Source organism: Camelina sativa, chromosome 3 (assembly GCF_030686135.1).
Source record: "Camelina sativa cultivar CO46 ecotype springtype chromosome 3, ASM3068613v1".
NCBI lineage: Eukaryota > Viridiplantae > Streptophyta > Magnoliopsida > Brassicales > Brassicaceae > Camelina > Camelina sativa.
In genome coordinates, this window is record NC_141882.1 from 24614877 (window position 1) to 24634709 (window position 19833).

At 35.5% G+C, this 19833-nt stretch overlaps 3 pseudogenes; 1 reads left to right on the top strand and 2 right to left on the bottom strand.

Moving 5' to 3' along the window:
- Positions 1–3223: 3223 nt before the first annotated feature.
- Positions 3224–5119, bottom strand: LOC109130714 (putative F-box protein At1g46984 pseudogene; annotated as a pseudogene).
- Positions 5120–5481: 362 nt separating this feature from the next.
- LOC104779166 (histone-lysine N-methyltransferase, H3 lysine-9 specific SUVH7 pseudogene) lies at positions 5482–8228 on the bottom strand (annotated as a pseudogene).
- A 6056-nt stretch (positions 8229–14284) lies between these two features.
- Positions 14285–19013, top strand: LOC147947655 (histone-lysine N-methyltransferase, H3 lysine-9 specific SUVH7-like; annotated as a pseudogene).
- The last annotated feature ends 820 nt before the right edge of the window (positions 19014–19833 follow it).

Sequence of the window (19833 nt, forward strand, 5' to 3'; positions counted from 1 at the left end):
AAAGATCACTTTCCCCTGCCTTTCATTGACCAGATGCTGGAACGGCTCGCTAACCACCCGTACTACTGTTTCCTTGACGGGTATAGTGGATTTTACCAAATCCCTTTACACCCGGCCGACCAGGAGAAATGACATTCACCTGTCCTTATGGTACCTTTACCTATAAGAGGATGTCCTTCGGTTTGTGCAACGCTCCCGCAACTTTCCAAAGATGCATGACGTCCATCTTCTCGGATTTAATAGAAGAGATGGTGGAGGTTTTCATGGATGACTTTTCAGTATATGGAGCCTCTTTCTCATCCTGTCTTTCAAACCTTTGAAAGGTGCTCAAAAGGTGTGAAGAGACCAACCTAGTGTTAAACTGGGAAAAGTGCCACTTTATGGTTCAGGAGGGGATAGTCCTAGGCCACAAGATCTCAGAAAAGGGGATAGAGGTTGACAAGGCTAAGATAGAACTGATGGTTCAATTGCAACATCCTAAATTGGTGAAAGACATCACAAGCTTCGTAGGTCACACAGGGTTCTACATGCGATTTATTAAAGACTTCTCTAAGATCGCCCGACCGTTAACGCGACTCCTTTGCAAAGAAGCAGAATTTATTGTCGACAAGGATTGTTTAGATGCTTTCAACAAGATAAAGGAAGCTTTGGTGAGTGCACCAATAGTTCAAGCACCTAATTAGGATCATCCTTAGATTATGTGTGACGCATCAGATTACGTTGTGGGGGCAGTACTAGGACAAAGGATAGATAAAAAGCTCCATGTGATCTACTACACCAGCAGAACCATGGACGATGCCCAAACAAGGTATCCGACAACTGAAAAAGAGCTCCTTGTTGTGGTTTTCGCTTTTGAGAAGTTCTGAAGTTACTTGGTCGGATCGAAAGTGGTTGTTTTCACGGATCATGCTGCCCTACGGTACATTTGCTCAAAAAAGGACACCAAACCTAGGCTCCTCAGATGGATCCTTCTTCTGCAAGAATTCGAGATAGAGATTCTGGATAAAAAAGGAATTGAAAACGGGGTGGTAGACCATTTGTCTAGAATGCGAATTGAGGATCCACTTCCAATAGACAACTCAATGCCCGAAGAGAGACTGATGCACATCAACTTCTTGGAAGAAATGAGCCACACAATCGGACACACAATAGCTCACTCGATTCCCGAGTCAATCGGGTTGATCAAGTTCATGGCAGTCGAGTCGGCTAAGCTACCCTGGGACTCAGATTTCGTGAACTACATGGTGTGCAGGAAAATTCATAAGGACTATGATGCTCACAAAAAGAAAAAGTTCTTCAGGGACGTTAATAGCTATTACGGGGATGAACCTTATTTATACAAAAAGGGACAAATGGCATGTTCAGACGATGTGTAGCCGAGGGGTACTAGAGCATTGTCATGGGTCTGCCTATGGAGGTCATTTTGCTACCTTCAAAACCGTCCAAAAGATACTTCAAGATGGTCTTTGGTAGCCAACCATGTTCAAAGACGCACATCTCTTCATAACAAAGTGTGACCCATGCCAGAAAATGGGTAACATCGGTAGGAGGAATGAAATGCCTCAACAGCCAATCTTAGAAGTTGAAGTTTTCGATGTTTGGGAAATAGATTTCATGGGACCTTTCATCCCACCCTCGAATGGAAACATGTACATCCTGGTGGCCATCGACTATGTCTCAAAATGGGTCGAAGCAATCACCAGCCCGACAAATGATCACAAGGTCATAATGAAGATGTTCAAAAACATCATTCTCCTGAGATTTGGAATCCCAAGAGTAGTGATCATTGATGGAGGAACCCACTTCATTAACAGAGTTTTCGATGGCTTGTTAAGGAAGCACGAAGTCAAGCATAAAGTCGCAACAGCTTAACACCCACAAACCAGTGGACAAGTGGAGGTAAGTAATAAACAGATAAAGGCGATATTGGCCAGGATCGTGGGAATCACAAAAAAGGATTGGGCATTCAAGCTAGATGATGCGTTATGGGCCTACAGGACAGCTTACAAAACACTGATTGGGCGAACAACTTTCCAGCTTTTTTATGGGAAAAACTGTCACCTACCAGTTGAGGTACAATATAAAGCGATCTGGGCGACAAAACTCCTGAACTTGGACATAAAACTGCTCAAGAAAGAAGATCAATGGATTTCCACGAACTTGATGAAATACGGTTAGAGGCTTATGATAATTCGAAGATCTACAATGAAAGAACCAAAGCCTTTCACGACAAAAAGATCCAACACACACACAAGGATCTAAGAGCTGGAGACAAAGTCCTTCTATTCAACTCGAAGCTTTGACTATTCCCCGTGAAGCTCAAGTCGAGATGGTCAGAAACCTTTGCAATTAAAGAAGTTATGCCCTATGGAGCAGTGACTTTACTTGGGAAGGATGGGACTGAGTTTACCGTAAATGGGCAGAGAGTGAAGAAATACATGTCAAATGAGAGCACAGAGGCGGGGTCATCTCTGTATCTCACTGATCCCGCACCAGTCGAATAAGAGTAAAAAATCAAGCTTAGTGACTATAAACAAGCTCTCTTGGGAGGAAATCCCAACGGCAGAGTTGTATGTCCTAATTATTCTCAATCTTAGATAGTTTTCGCAACTGTCTAGCATTCCTTCTTTTGAGAGTGAGCCACCCAAAGTCATTATTTGAAACCATCCCACATTCTTTTGAGAGTAAGTATGTTGATTGATCTTAGCACCGTTAAGCGATGACTAGGATGACACATCAACGGTTTAAACGATGGCTGGGATGACTGGGATGGCACTATCCACTTGTAGTGCAGTAGATTGTTTGTTTTATATTATCTGATCTATTACTTGCTCAGTTCCATATTACCATCTTTATTGATCTATCAAGTCGCCAACACATTATCACATTAAAGATATGGTTACCGGAAATGACGACCCAAGACTATATCGTTAAAAACTCACACGGGTCACAAGAATTAAGGTGATGTGGCTATTACTTTTCTATGTAAAACTTTTCTCAAGTCTAGGTAATCTTTAAGTGATACATATTTACACTAAAAAAAGCAGTAGCAGTAGTATGATCAACAATAAGCAACCCAATATGAGAAAAGAAAAACAAAATCGATGTCATTGAAAGAGTTTAGACAATAATAAAGTGAAGTGGAAATATAGTAAAAGTTCTGAAAACTGTTAATTAGAATCAAACCCCCATGATCAGCCCCCTCTATGTTATTTGAGAAACATCACATTCTCAATATAGTTTGGAAAGATGAAGAATTCAAAAGGTCACCCATATCAGTTACCCTTATAGCCTCAAAGGTGGTATCGGAAAAACAGAGTTTTGCTTCGACCATACCACTTTTTTGGTGTCATCTAGAACCCATAGCTGAGAAAAACTAGTGTGAGGAAAAAGCACTAGGACACCTAATTTTCCCTTATAGTTTATTAGACTGATAACTCTCTAATTTACAAGTTTTAGCCTTCCTTTTTTGTCCATATTTTGCATTATTTATATTCTAACTTTAGCAATTTTAGGTCATTAACTGTATGAATCAGCATTTAGGCCATTTAGGGTGTTGCATTCCTGCATTTGTGCATTTTGGATGGAAACAAGTGCTTTATTCTATATAAATTTCCTTCTAGGTTGGTGTTTTTAATGCTATTTTCAGACCGAGAGGTTGAGAGTAGATATAGGGTGTTTTTCCATCGAGAGATGTTGTTGAAATGCTTGAATCAATCAATGCTAGAGATTTACTCACTTAGCCTAAGAGATTAGATGTTTAAGGGGTTTATTGACATTAATGAATCAGTTTGTAATGTCTGTTTGGTCATGTTTCTCCAACGAGAGTTGGGTAGGGGAGTGAGCAAGGTTGATTGTTTCTATCATGAGAGTGTTTTAGCAAGATTTAGGAGATTCGTTGTCTAGGAAATATTTGCTTGAGGTATGTAGGACATCCCACATTGGTGAGAAACACTTAGGAGTTGATTACCCCATCATTAGGAGCTTTCGCATCTTGATTGTTTACGTTTTAATTCTTAACTCGAACCCATACCCAAACTGATACTCGATCACCAGCTTCGTGTACACCTTCGAGCTGTTCATCCTTGATTTCTTAACCTGATCACTCCACCCGATCCTGTACTCGAATGCTTAGGTCATGTGGTTCTTGCCTTTTTATTTCCTTTTGATTATCTTAGGATTGTTAAATTAAACCCCAATTATTGCTTGGCTTGACTTGCTAGCTTCTGATCATATCTTGTCTGCTAGCATAACAACCATTTGGATTGATAACCCTTTGTACTACAACTGCATAGGGAATTGATACCCTGTGTGAAAATCCTGTTATCATAGACACAAAAGGTCGACCTATATTTTTATTTCTACAAAACTAAATTTCTCAGACCAAACATCAAAACATACTATCAAGGAATTAGAATGTTTGTAATATAAAATGCCATTGGTGCATATCGCGTTGCTCATTTTCCGAGGATAATACAGAAACGAACATTCAATCTTTCTCCAGGAGAGTTCTCCTCCGTTCCCTAGTGTCAGAACTTGATGCTCTTTGGACGATGTTATGCACAAAACCTTGAATTCTTTCGCGATAGGATCATAACCGAGAAACCTTTTTGAATGACTATCCAACACTCCCAACTTAGGTAAAGGTCTCTGCTGACCCGTGCACATAAACCCTATCTATTTTTCCATTTAACCTCCCCTTCCTATGTTTCAGATAGATAAGTCCATGAACACATTGAAAATTTTGCGTGCACCAATTTCCAGAAAAACCGATATGATAGTCAGTTGCTACAACAGTAATTACGTTCTCATCAAAATTTTGAGGCTGATGGAATAGCAAGAGGTGACACTTGCTGACACATCTGAAGGTGAACAAAAGACGCGGTCGAGCCAAGGAGCTGGTGAGGAAAGATTCCGCGAAATCCGGACTTCGAAGTATCGACGACCATTGCTTTGACACTAAGCGACATATTGCAATGGAATTTGTAAGTAATTTTGAGAGTATCTCGATGATGATATCGGTGGGAAGCGTCTCTATTACATAAGTTGAGTACGATGATTTTGTGTAGCGTTGGATGCATTTATGGTGAAGCGCCAAATCGTTCATCTGCCTGTTCATGGCGTCTTTTACTCGACAAATTTTGCGCTGCTCGATGAATACTGTTTTACTTGGGGATAAAGTCAATCGCGTGATACGACTTTACGGGAGGAAACTAGGTTAAGTGGTTATAGAAGAAATATTACTATATATACCTTTTTAGAATGTTTCCAATTTAAATCATTTTTTATATTCGCATTTCACCAAATTAATTATTAGGGCTTTTACGGTAATTTTTTTAAACATCAAATGAATTTAATGAATGAGAAATTAGACAAATTTAAATGGAAAAAACAAAGAAATTAAATTGAAAAAATAATATTTTTTAGTAGATAAAATTAAATGGAAAAAAAAAACTAAGAAATTAAAGAACAGAAAAAAAATCAACGAAAACCAAGAACATTTTTTAGTAGTCAAAATTAATTAAATTGAAAAAACAAATAAATTAAATGGCAAAAAATGGAAATTAGAGAAACAAATTACAAAAGAACCAAATAAGGATATATAGAGTACAAATCAGTCAAAAGAGCCACGACAGTTGACTGAACCACAAAGACAAATCTTGTTACCTTTGTAAAGTCTCTCATCTTCTCCAATACGCTCTACAGAAAAAACTCCATAGTCATATGTTAATTCTGTCATCGGAGGAATATGCTTCATCGCAAAAAGCCCAATGCGAACATATGTATCAGATTCAATAGGCTGCCAGAAAACATTAGTCTTCCAACTGTGATTCATGAATCGAGCAACATTCCCTTTTTCTTTGGCGCTTATCAAGACTTGCGTCGTCAAATTAAAAACTTCAGGGACACTTTCCCATACATCCTCACACAAGCTTAGGTTTGTAGTTCCACTTAAATCTCATATAAAACCGAGATGAGTCAAACAAGAAGTTATCGTTTTCTTGTACTTCTTCTTTTGTTTTCCTAACACCAGCAAACTCACAGATCAAGGTCCCCGCTCGGATTGGATCCCAAGAACGTACACCCCAACCACACTTTCTTGTCTTGAACACTTCCATGTGAAGCTTCAAACCGTTTTGAGCTAATCGGTTTTTACAGTCGTTGGGGCATGAACAAGATTCACCGCATTTGTAAATCAATGGTTTACAACAAACCAAAATTGAGTTATGGTACAGTAACTCGCCACCGTTTCTGTCCATGCACATGCAGCTTTGATGAAAGGACGGTTGACCTTGAAAATTCTTGAATCCAAGTGCTTGGAGATCGATGTTTAAATCAAGCGTCATTCTTGAGTAATGCTGAGATGTGATGTATTCAAAATCTCCAGGAATAGTTTTGTCATTTTCATCTACTTCGTTAACCAGCGGGACTCATAAAACCTCTTTTCCAAAAGAAAGATCTGGAAGTATAAAACCTTGCCTTGAACCAATCAGGTCTTGCATCCTCAAATCATCAGCTAATTTCCATTTTGCATAACCAGAATTAGGTTGGCATGGTTTCCTCACCATTTTAAACTTAAACTCTTAACAACGGCTTTTTCCTATCACAAAATACGTCTCAGAAACAAGATAAAGCCCATCGTAGACGTATCCCTTTCTAGTATCATCGTTGGGGTCGCCTCTGCCTCAGATGACTCTACCTTCATTTCCTATTCTTCTACTTGTATCTAGTGCAAGGTTCCCTCTTTCCATAGTCTGATCTTGAGGTAAACCGTTCTTATTCCTTCCCCCATATCCAGAATAGATCAGCCATTCAAGGTTCTCGGTTTCATCATTGTACTGTCTTGATGTAACCACACTCACTGCAAGGGGTTCTACTTCACCATCACTAGTCGTCATATAATCAATGCCGCTGACAGTTTGTTTGTGTAGCCTAACTAAGCACATTTCACCTCAGTAATAGAATATATAAACTACTTCTACTCCAGGAAAAGGACCCGTCCGCCTTCTCCTATTATTTTGCACCCCCATAGTCCTGCGATTAGCGTCCGCGGTTGTAAGGATGCGTTTCTGGAGGTTTAGTTGGCAAACTCTCCGCCTAACCACATCAAAACAACCTTAACTATCGTGTGGTTTCTGGTTTCTCTCTCTGTTTTGGTTATCCCTGAATCAAAGTTTCTGGGAAAGAGAACCTTTTTGCTGTTGGGATCTTCTGTGTTTGGCTTCTTCGTCGGGGTCTTCACGTTTTTGGAGCCCTTTGGTCGACCACGTCCTTGTTATTCTGGAGCAGTACTTGAACCAACACCATAGAAGTAGTTGTTGACGTCATAAGATGGTCTAATGGTTTGTAGTAGTGTGACATCTAGAGGAGGAGGAAGGCCAGCTGTTGAAGCAATACTTAGACCATCCCACGCAGCATATGAGTAGTTGTTCAAATCATTAGAGTGTCAAATGGTTTGCACTGGTGCTACCATCAGAGGAAGATAGCCGGCTGTTATGATGTGGGTTTCATCGTTACTTGGACCAGTACCAGGACCAACATCTGCCTCGGAAGAACGCTTGTTCGAATCATCAAATGAATTAATGTTTGGAAGCCGTGACACCACTAGAGGAGGGGATGTTGATGAGGTTATCCATTGCAAATCCTATCAATATACAAAAATAAGAAGTCATAGATTAGTCAAAATTAAACAAGTAGATAGAATATAGTGAGAGGTTTACAAAATATGGTTGTGGATAACATTATACAAAGGTTTTGAGCATTCGAAAAGTTAAATAAGAAACAAAAAAAAAAAACCGTCGTTGCATTTTTTATAATGATAAAAGAATAAAGAAACAGTTCTTTTTATGCAACACTAATAAATAAAGGAGTCCATTCATTTACTACAGCTCTATAAACGCAAAGCTGAGAATTATGGGAACCCTAAAATAATAATCAAGTATATATGTAGACACTCGATGATAGTGTAAACAAGGACTCAACAATAAACATTTCGCAAATCATTTTTAATCTCTCAAAGGCAACAAAGGTAAAATGCATTTGAGACTCGATTCAGAAAGTTGAAATTATTCTTAGGAAGCGACAAAAAAATGACTTGAAATGATGTATATATTAAATTAGGTTTTTGAAAGGAGTTTTTAAAACTATTGTTTGACAATATTCAAACCACAGATTAGTATTCAGTTGCATAACAATGTGTTCAGATCTGAATTATGTACTGATGACATCCCCTGGATTAAGAAGAACTCTTAATCAAATTGGAGTCTCACAAACAACGAGACTGAGAACATATCTTGTGTAGAATTATCATACATATATAATTTCAATTTTGACATCAACAAGAACAAAAACAAAAACACAAAAAAAATATCTATTATATATGACCTTTCATAATGACACATTAATCAAACAAATAATACAAAAAAATCATAGCTTGAACATAAATTAAAGTGCGTATATATATAATCCTCAACAACAATTATAGATAAAACAGTTAAATAGGGACACAGCAAAGGTACCTTAACAACCTAAGAATGAGATAGAGGGTTTACAAAAACGAGTAGCAGAATAGAAGTAAGAAGAAGGAGAAACACAGAAAAGAAGAAAATTACGGATGAAAAATGGTTGAAGTAGCGTGCAATGAAAATGGTTTTTGGATATGCGAGTTTGTAGTAGATAGAAAAATAATCTTTTATTTATAATCATTATATGCAACGGATAAATTAATAGCCAAATCTCCATAGTAGACATAAAGATTTAGTCATTAAAAATCATATTTTTTTTCTATTATTCAGTGTATAAAATTGTAATAGAAAAAATCTAGGATTTTTAATGACTGAAACTTATTTATATTATGGAGATTTGGCTATTAATAATCTATTGCATATAATGATTATAAATAGAGGATTATTTTTCTATCTACCACACATTCACATATCCAAAACCATTTTCATGCACGTTTCTTCAACCATTTTTCATTCGTAATTATCCTATTTTTTGTGTCACTCCTGCTTCTTACTTCTATACCGCTACTTGTTTTTGTAAACCCTCAATCTCATTTCTCAGGTTGTTAAGGTACCTTTGTTGTGTCCCTATTTAACTGTTTTATAGATAATTTTTTTTGAGGATTATATATATACGCACTTACAACTGCTCAAATGCTGCGGGGGATGGTCTAAGTACTGCTTCAACAGCTGGCCTTCCTCCTCCTGTAGATGTCACACCACTACGAACCGTTAGACCATCTGATGACGTCAACAACTACTTATATGGTGTTGGTTCAAGTACTGCTCCAGAAAAACAAGGATGTGGTCGACCAAAGGGTTACAAAAACTTGAAGACCCCGGCGAAGAAGTCAAACACAGAAAATCTGAAACTTGGCATTTTGTGGTGGGTGATGATGAATGAGATGATATGATGTGATGATGAACAGGTGGAATGCAAGGAGTTTCAATTTCCCTTATGTTGTTGTAGTATAAGAGATGTCAATCCTAAATGAGTGTTATGCAAGCAATCAGGTTATGAATATTTGTCTAAGTCAAGCCAAATATGTAGGATGTTTGTCACTAACAACCTAATGATGAATGTAAAATGCATAATGTAAAAGCTTATAAAACTATATGCTAAAAGTAAAGAGAACAGGATGATCTAAACAACAATGCAATAAAACAGAAATAGAAACTATAGTAATGCAAGTAATAAACTAATGCAAGGCAAGTAATGAACAGGAAACTAAATGAATGTAACAGAAAAGCAACTAAAATGAAATAGGAATTGAAACAGGACAAACACAAAGCATAAACAAGAATTCTGGGGATGAGCTCGAGCAAGCACTCGATCGAGTGTGCGATCGAGTACAGGGTCGAGTCAGACATATGCGAGAAACAGAGCAATGCAAACAAAACAGAGCAAGACCAAAGTAAATCAAACAACGACCAAACAACAGGATTTAGACTAAGAAATCAATAGACAAGGAAGGTTTTGAGGAGGGATTCATGGGCTGGACTAATGATTAAGGTCATCTAACTTGGTCAACAAATCTCAATCAACTTGAGCTAATCTCTAGACAATGATCTCCTAGAACATGTTAATCCACTCTCATGGAAAAAACAATCAAGCTCATATATTTCTAGACTTGTTCTCACAAAGCAAAGAACTTATACAAGCAAGCATTAAGCAACAAATCATTTATGTCAAAAATCAAACAAGACATCTAATCTCTTAGCATGCCTAATGATAATCTCTAGATCTAGCCTTATCTTGCAACCTAAACATTGGTGTGATGCTAAGAAGTTTAAAATCAAATCCTACCCTCTCAGTTATAGGATCAGCATAGAGTACATCTAGCCTAGAAGAGATCTATAACAATCAAGCTTGACCTAGCTAAACAAACCTTAACCACAATCCAGGCTAACCCATCCTCAAGATCCTAAGCAACTACTCACAAATGCTAAACATGATGAACAAAGTCATAAACCCAGAAAATAACGAAACTTGCATCATTAGAAAGATAAATCAGAGATCTACAATATTGAAGAAGGAATCAAACTAGAATTTTTTATACTTTGAGAGTTATTGAACAAACAAGTATGAAGAAATCTCTTGTTTTCTCCTTTAAAAGTAGAACAAAATCTAAGAAATGTAAAAAACAAAAAGCATAAATTCCCAAAAGGATAAAAACTAAGTTTTTAGATTTTCTCCAAGGTGGCTCTCCTGTGGCTGAAGGGTACAAGGTCTTTTTATAGAAAAAATAGTGGAAGCCCTAAAAATACTAAAAGACAAAATAGCTAGGCGGCTCGGTCAACTCGACCAGGTGCTCGGTCGAGTGACCGGTCGAGTTGGCTCTTCTTGTGCTCCTTCCACTCGGTTGTCCTTCTCCGCACACGGTCGAGTGTCTGGTCGAGTGTGCGGTCGAGTGGAACTCCGGACCCTTGATTCTTCACCTCTCACTCCCTTGCTTTCTTCTCTTGATAGCTTCACTCCTCTTCAGCATTGCTTCCATGCTCCTTAGGCTCCAAAATCACCTGTTTATGCAAGAAAATATGCAAATGCAATGCAACTATACTCTAATGCATGAACAGTCCTAAAAGCTATGCAAATATGGTGAAAAAGGATAGCAAAAGATACAAAAGATGTGAATATATTAAAGGAAAACAGAGTAAAATATATGAACATCAAAATCCCAACAGCAAAAAGGTTATCTCTCCCAAAAACTTTGATTCAGGGATAACCAAAACAGAGAGAAAAACTGGAAATCACGCGATAGTTGAGATTGTTTTGATGCGGTTTGATGCGGTTAGGCGGAGATTTTGCCAACTAAACCTCCAGAAAGGCATCCTTATAACTGCGAACGCTAATTGCAGGATTATGGGGGTCCAAACTAATAGGAGAAGAAGGACGGGTCTTGTTCCTCGAGTAAAAGTAGGTGATATATTCTATTAGTGGAGAAGAAGAGGTTTACAAAATATGGTTGTGGATAACATTATACAAATGTTTTGAGCATTCCAAAATTTAACTAAGAAAAATAAACCGTCGTTGCATTTTTTTTATAATGAATTAATGATAAAAGAATAAAGAAACAGTTCTTTTTATGCAACACTAATAAATGAAGGAGTCCATTCATTCACTACAGCTCTATAAACACAAAGCTGAGAATTATGGGAACCCTAAAATTATAATCAAATATATATGTAGACACTCGATGATGGTATTGAAACAAGGACTCAACAATCAACACTTCGCAAATCATTTTTAATTTCTCAAAGGCAACAAAGGTAAAATGCATTTGAGACTCGATTCAGAAAGTTAAAATTATTCTTAGCAAGCCACAAAAAAAAATGACTTGAAAAGATATATAAAATTAGGTGTTTGAAAGGAGTTTTTAAAACCATTGTTTGACAATATTCAAACCACATATTAGTATTCGGTTGCATAACAATGTGTTCAGATCTGAATTTTGTAGTGATGACATCCCCTGGATTAAGAAGAACTCTTAATCAGATTGGAGTGTCACAAACAACGAGACTGAGAACATATCTTGTGTAGAATTATCATACATATATAATTTCAATTTTGATATTAACAAGAACAAAAACAAAAAAAAAATTATCTATTATATATGACAAATCATCACGACACATTAATCAAACAAATAATACAAAAAAATCATAGCATGAGCCATAAATTAAAGTACGTATATATATAATCCTCAACAACAATTATATATAAAACAGTTAAATGGGGACACAGCAAAGGTACCTTAACAACCTGAGAAATGAGATTCAGGGTTTACAAAAACGAGTAGCAGAATAGAAGTAAAGAGCAGGAGAGACACAAAAAAGAGGAAAATTACGAATGAAAAATGGTTGAAGTAGCCTGCATGAATTGATTTTTAGATATGTGAGTGTGTGGGAGATAGAAAAATAATCCTCTATTTATAATTATTATATGCAATGTATTAATTAATAGCCAAATCTCCATAGTATAAATAAAGTTTTAGTCATTAAAAATCCTAGATTTGTTTCTATTATTCAGTGTATCTAAGAATACCCATTAATATTTTAACATTTTTTTGACAAAAAAAAATAACATAAATGTGAAATATCTTTATTTCCTATTTGAAATATATTTTTCTACATATGTGTAGGTTATCCAACTATTTTAAGAAAAAAAAAGTTAAATAGTTTGAATACATGCACTCAAAAATATTGAACCATATATATTGATTGTTTGGTCATTTAAAATATGACTTTAGAAGATAATGTCATTTAAAAATATACTATATGAGAATTTATTATTATCTTTGAATAATAAAAAAGAGTAGTGTACATGGGGCCTCATAGATAACAACGTAATTATGATTACAAAATATAGTGTATTTAACAATGCAGTTAAATTTTAAACACAAAATTAAAACGTAAACTAGAAGCAGGCGAGAAAAGTCAGTAGGGCATATACTCAAGTCATGTAGGTAGAAAAATCTCCTAATCTCAACCAGGATATGTGTTTTTTATATCTGTGTTTTTATATCCAATTGTCTTCAAAATATTGTGACTCGCGAACAGTGATTCAGTTGATGATAAAGAAAAAGAATTCTTGGTTCAGCTCTTAGATCAAACTTTCTACCTAAATGTCTTCACTTTTGTTGCAGAAAAAAATCAAAATATATCCATCCATTCGACAACTTCATCAGATATGTTCTTAAGCCTAATTGATGTGTATGTGTGATGATAAACACATGGTATATATACAGGGAAGAATTGCAACAATCGCTTCATATTCATACATGACTGGACATGGACATCGAACCATGGGCTTTGTTAATTGATAATGCAAGTTTTAATTTTCTGCATACATGACTTGAGTATTTGGCCTACTGACTTTTCTCGCCTGCTTTTAGTTTACGTTTTAATTTTGTGTTTAAAATTTAACAACATTGCTAAATCTCTACTATATTATTTAAGCAATGTTCTAAACAAATAACTCTACTCCCTTATAATATATTACACAAAATGCCACTATATTTAATTACAAAATATAATAACATAATCTTAATATTAATTTCTTGTAACCTGAAAATGGTTACCCAAAAAAATAGACATTAAAAAGTACCTACTAAAAAAGAAATCGTGTGTTGTAACCATTTAGATATTCAAAATGCAAGATGGTAAATTGTTACCCACAAAAATAGCAATTGAAACAAAACCTATTATAATAAAACGTTTGCAACAAATTTAATATAAAATGAGCCCATAGAAAGCCCAATGAAAATGCTACTTCTAATCCAATTTAAAATACAAACGACATACAACTATGAAGTCTTCATCTGTTCGCAAAATTCCACCAAAATCGAATTCTTCAACCATATATAACACATACCTGATCAGAAGAATCACAATACAATCATCCCAAAATAAGTTTGAATATTTTCAGCTGAGATTCTCCTCTCAACAGTATGATAATGATAATGGCGAGTATACAATCCCGCAAATACAAAATTAACATATCTCACATAAGGTATATAACAGTTTAAGAACCTACTATCAAACAAGGGTTCATACATTGATCATATTAGTCCGAGAATATATCAGGTAAGATCTTGATGATAAGATCATATAAGTCCGAGAGTATATCAGGTAAGATCTTCTAATTCGAATGATCCTTTCTTGATGATTTTCTGGTTATGACTAACCTCAGCTGATGTCAAACCTTACAAATGCACATGGCGTGTTCAGGTTAAGGTCCTCACACCTCGAAGCAATACACTGCCCAATCTGGAAAAAAAATGGAGATGGTGTTGGCTGATCAGAGGGTAAGTTTTTATAAACACACATTTTAAAATAGTTAATATTCTATTACTTAATCACCATCAAATAAGCAATTTTTAACGACTATGTTTGTTTTTGTTTTACTATCACTACCAGGGTGGCAAGAATCATGCTTCCATTAAGAAAGGATTGTGAGCAAGTTCGAGGGTCTTAATCCGTTTTACTTGCTTGTTAATTTTCTGATTTCTATCATTTCATATATAAGCTTTTCAGCATTTCGTTAGGAGAACAACTATAATGATTATTGTTAACATGTTTTTCTTAGATGTACTTTGTCAAGTTGTGAATGTGTTATCCAATGGATACAATTGATGTCAACAATAAGCCAACAAAGAAGCTAAGATAATCGTCTTTTGGTAAAGTTTTATAGGGTAGCCATGCTGTGATAATACATGTTGTGATAACACTTCATCAATTGTTTCTAGAATACATGTTGATCCAGGTTGAAGATTTCAAGATGAGGTTATACGAATCACTATATTTCACAATAATTAGATAAAAGACATAAAACTTTTACTAACACTAGGTAAATGTTATTTCCAGCCTTGCTTACAACCAGGCTTCTGATGATGATGGAACTGACTATATCAAGGTTCTTTAATGTACGTAACCAAACACTATGTTTCCAGGATTGTATCTTCAGGAATTAGTGGTTTTTTATTTTCTTCTCTTCAACTGTTGTTTGTAAACTCTTATTCAATAAGTTGTCTTTCATTTTATATTATATTGACTCATTTGCATCTTTTAACTGATAGTTAAATACAAACCAATTTGTAATGCTAATGAACACCACACAAGTGATATATAGCATAGGAATTCAAATAAGAACTAACCAGACCTACCTATTAGTAGTTTAATATGACTTCAAACTCACCATATAGTACTATATTATATAACATGTGAATAAATGATACAACATAATTATAATCTTAAAAAATCAAAATAAATAATGAAATAAAAAAATTTCCCTGTCATTATCTAGTATACTATATTTTGTAATCATAATGACATTGTAATCTATGAGGCCCATGTACACTACTCTTTTTTATTATTCAAAGATAATAATAAATTTCTCATATAGTATATTTTTAAATGACATTATCTTTTAAAGCGTAACGCCCCGACCGCCACCTCTCTGTAGGCCCTATGTCCAATCCCAATCCATGAACCCATTTTACTTAAAAAGCGTCATATCCTCTCACTAGGCCCGTCAGTCCATCTCTATCTGACGGTCGGTTTGCTATGTCCGAGAGATTTTAAAAACTTATTACCGTTCCTACAAATCACCACGTAAACTTTCCTATGTTTTGTCCTCACTCGCACAATTCCGACAATCACTTTCCGGCAGGTCACCCATCATAAGACTACTCCAGCTCCGCACCCTTAACTCTAGAGTTCTCTTAGGACCCTTGATCGGAAAGATAAGTGCACTTTGGTGACATAGGTAGTCAAATCAATTCTTTTAAACCTCTCCGCAAGTCTCTGAAACCGGGGTGTCACATAAATTCATATTCAAATTGAAATGACCAAACATTCAATAGATATGGTTCAATATTTTTGAGTGCATGTTTTCAAACTATTTAACTTTTTTTCTTAAAATAGTTTAATAAACTACACATATGTAGAAAAACATATTTCAACTAGGAAATAAAGATATTTCACATTTATGTTAATCTTTTTTTTCAAAAAAGTGTCAAAAGATGAATGGGTAGTCATAGATACACTGAATAATAGTAAAAATCTAAGATTTTTAATGACCAAAACTTTATTTCTACTATGAAGATTTGGCTATTAATCCATTGCATATAATGATTATAAATAGAGGATTATTTTTATATCTACCACACAGTCATATTTCCAAAAACCATTTTCATGCATGCTACTTTAACCATTTTTTCATTCGTAATTTTCCTATTTTTTGTGTCACTCCTGCTTCATACTTCTATTCCGCTACTCGTTTTTGTAAACCCTCAATCTCATTTCTCAGGTTGTTAAGGTACCTTTGCTGTGTCCCTATTTAACTGTTTTATATATAATTGTTGTTGAGGATTATATATATTCGCACTTTAATTTATGTTCAAGCTATGATTTCTTTGTATAATTTGTTTGATTAATGTGTCGTGATGAAAGGTCATCTATAATAGATAATTGTTTTGTTTTTTTTTGTTTTTGTTCTTGTTGATGTAAAAATTAAAATTATATACGTATGATAATTCTACACAAGATATGTTCTTTGTCTCGTTGTTTGTGAAGAATCCAATTTGATTAAGCGTTCTGCTTAATCTAGGGGATGTCATCACTACAGAATTCAGATCTGAACACATTGTTCTGCAACTGAATACTAATATGTGGTTTGAATATTGTCAAACAATAGTTTTAAAAACTCCTTTCAAACAACTAATTTTATATATCATTTCCAGATGTTTTTTTGTGGCTTGATAAGAATAATTTCAACTCTCTAAATCGAGTCTCAAATGCATTTTACCTTTGTTTCCTTTGAGAGATTAAACATTATTTGCGAAATGTTGATCGTTGTTTCCTTGTTTCAATATCATCATCGAGTGTCTACATATATACTTGATTATTATTTTAGGGTTCCCATAATTCTCAGCTTTGCGTTTATAGAGCTGTAGTAAATGAATGGACTCCTTCATTTATTAGTGTTGCATAAAAAGAACTGTTTCTTTATTCTTTTATCATTATAAAAAATGCAACGACGGTTTTTTTTTTGTTTCTTATTTAACTTTTCGAATGCTCAAAACCTTTGTATAATGTTATCCACAACCATATTTTGTAAACCTCTCACTATATTCTGTCTACTTGTTTAATTTTGACTAATCTATGACTTCTTATTTTTGTATATTGATAGGATTTGCAATGGATAACCTCATCAACATCCCCTCCTCTAGTGGTCTCACGGCTTCCAAACATTAATTCATTTGATGATTCGAACAAGCGTTCTTCCGAGGCAGATGTTGGTCCTGGTACTGGTCCAAGTAACGATGAAACCCACATCATAACAGCCGGCTATCTTCCTCTGATGGTAGCACCAGTGCAAACCATTCGACACTCTAATGATTTGAAAAACTACTCATATGATGTGGGGGATGGTCTACGTACTGCCTCAACTGCTGGCCTTCCTCCTCATCTAGATGTCACACCACTACAAACCGTTAGACCATCTGATGATGTCAACAACTACTTATATGGTGTTGTTTCAAGTACTGCTCCAGAAAAACAAGGACGTGGTCGACCAAAGGGTTCCAAAAACGTGAAGACCTCGGCAAAGAAGCCAAACATAGAAAATCCCAACAGCAAAAAGGTTCTCTCTCCCAAAAACTTTGATTAAGAAATAACCGAAACAGAGAGAGAAACCGGAAATCAAGCGAAAGTTGAGATTGTTTTGATGCGATTTGATGCGGTTAGGCGGACATTTGCCAACTAAACCTCCAGAAAGGCATCCTTACAACTGCGGACGCAGGACTATGGGGGTCCAAACTAATAGGAGAAGAAGGACGGGTCATATTCGTGGAGTAGAAGTAGGTGATATATTCTATTACTGAAGTATTTGCTTAGTCGGGCTACACAAACAAACTGTCAGCGGCATTGATTATATGATGAATAATGATGAAATAAAACCTCTTGCAGTGAGTGTGGTTACATCAGGACAGTACAATGATGAAACCAAGGAACATGACTGGTTGATCTATACTGGATATTGGCGGAACGGATAAGGACGGTCTACCCCATCATCATACTATGGAAAGAGGGAACCTTGCACTAGATACAAGTAGAAGAATAGGAAACAAAGTTAGAGTCTTCCGAGGTAGAGGCGACCCCAACAATGATACTAGAAAGGTATACATCTACGATGGGCTTTACCTTGTTTCTGAGACGTATTATCTGATAGGAAAAAGCGGTTGTAAAGAGTTTAAGTTTAAAATGGTGAGGAAACCAGGCCAAACTAATTCTTGTTATGCAAACTGGAAATTAGCTGATGATTTGAGGATGCACGACCCGAATGATTCAAGGCAGGGTTTTATACTTCCAGATCTTTCTTTTGGAGAAGAGGTTTTACGAGTCCCGCTGGTTAACCATCCTTTCATCAAAGCTGCATGTGCATGGAATGAAACGCTGGCGAGTTACCGTACCATAACTCCATTTTGGTTTGTCGTAAACCATTGATTTATGAATGCGGCTAATCTTGTTCATGCCCCAACGAATGTAAAAACCGATTAGTTCAAAACGGTTGGAAGCTTCACATGTAAGTGTTCAAGACAAGAAAGTGTGGTGGGGTGTACGTTCTTGGGATCCATTGCTGGTGTGAGGAAGACAAAAGAAGAAGTACAAGAAAAAGATAAATTCTTGTTCGACTCATCTCGGTTTTATATGAGGTTTAAGTGGAACTATGTCCCTGAAGTTTTCAATTTGACGACGCAAGTCTTGATAAGCGCAAAAGAAAAACGGAACATTACTCGATTCATGAATCACAGTTGTAAGCCTATTTAATCTGATACATATGTTCGCATTGAGCTTTTTGCGATGAAGCATATTCGTCCGATGACAGAGTTAACATATGACTATGGAGTTTCTTCTATAGAGCCTATTGGTGAAGATGAGAGACTTTACAAAGGCAACGAGATTTGTCTTTGTGGTTCAGTCAACTGTCGTGGCTCTTTCGGCTGATTTGTACTCTATATATCCTTATTTGGTTATTGTGTAATTTGTTTCTCTAATTTCCGTTTTTTCCATTTAATTTCTTTGTTTTTTCCATTTAATTAATTTTGTCTAATGAAAAATGTTCTTGGTTTTCTTTGATTTTTTTGTTCTCTTCTTTAATTTCTTTGTTTTTTTCATTTAATTTTATCTAATAAAAATGTTATTTTTCCATTCAATTTTTTTGGTTTTTACATTTAATTTTGTCTAATTTCTCATTCATTAAATTCAGTCGATATCTAAAATAAATTAAGGCAAAAGCCCTAAAAATTCATTTGTGAAATGCGAAAATAAAAATGATTCAATAGGAAGCATTCTAAAAAGGTATATATATATATATATATATATATATATATATATATCATAATAATTTTTCTATAACCACTAAACCTAGTTTCCTCCCATAAAGTCGTATCACGCGATCCCCAAGCTAATTTGTATTCATCGAGTACCACAAAATTTGTCGAGTAAAAACGCCAAAAACGCATCCGACGCTACACAAAATCATCGGACTCAACTTATGTAATAGAGACGCTTCCCACCGATGTCATCATCGAGATACTCTCAAGAATACCTACAAATTCCATCACAATATGTTGTTTAGGGTCATCCATACTTTGAAGTCCGGATTTTGCGGAATTGTTCCTTACCAGGTCATTACCTCGGCCGCGTCTTTTGTTCACCTTCAGATATTCCCTCATCCTCGAAATTTTGATTAGAATGTAATTAGTGTTGTAGCAAGTGACTATCATATCGAGTTTTTTGGAAATTGGTGGATGCGAAATTTTCA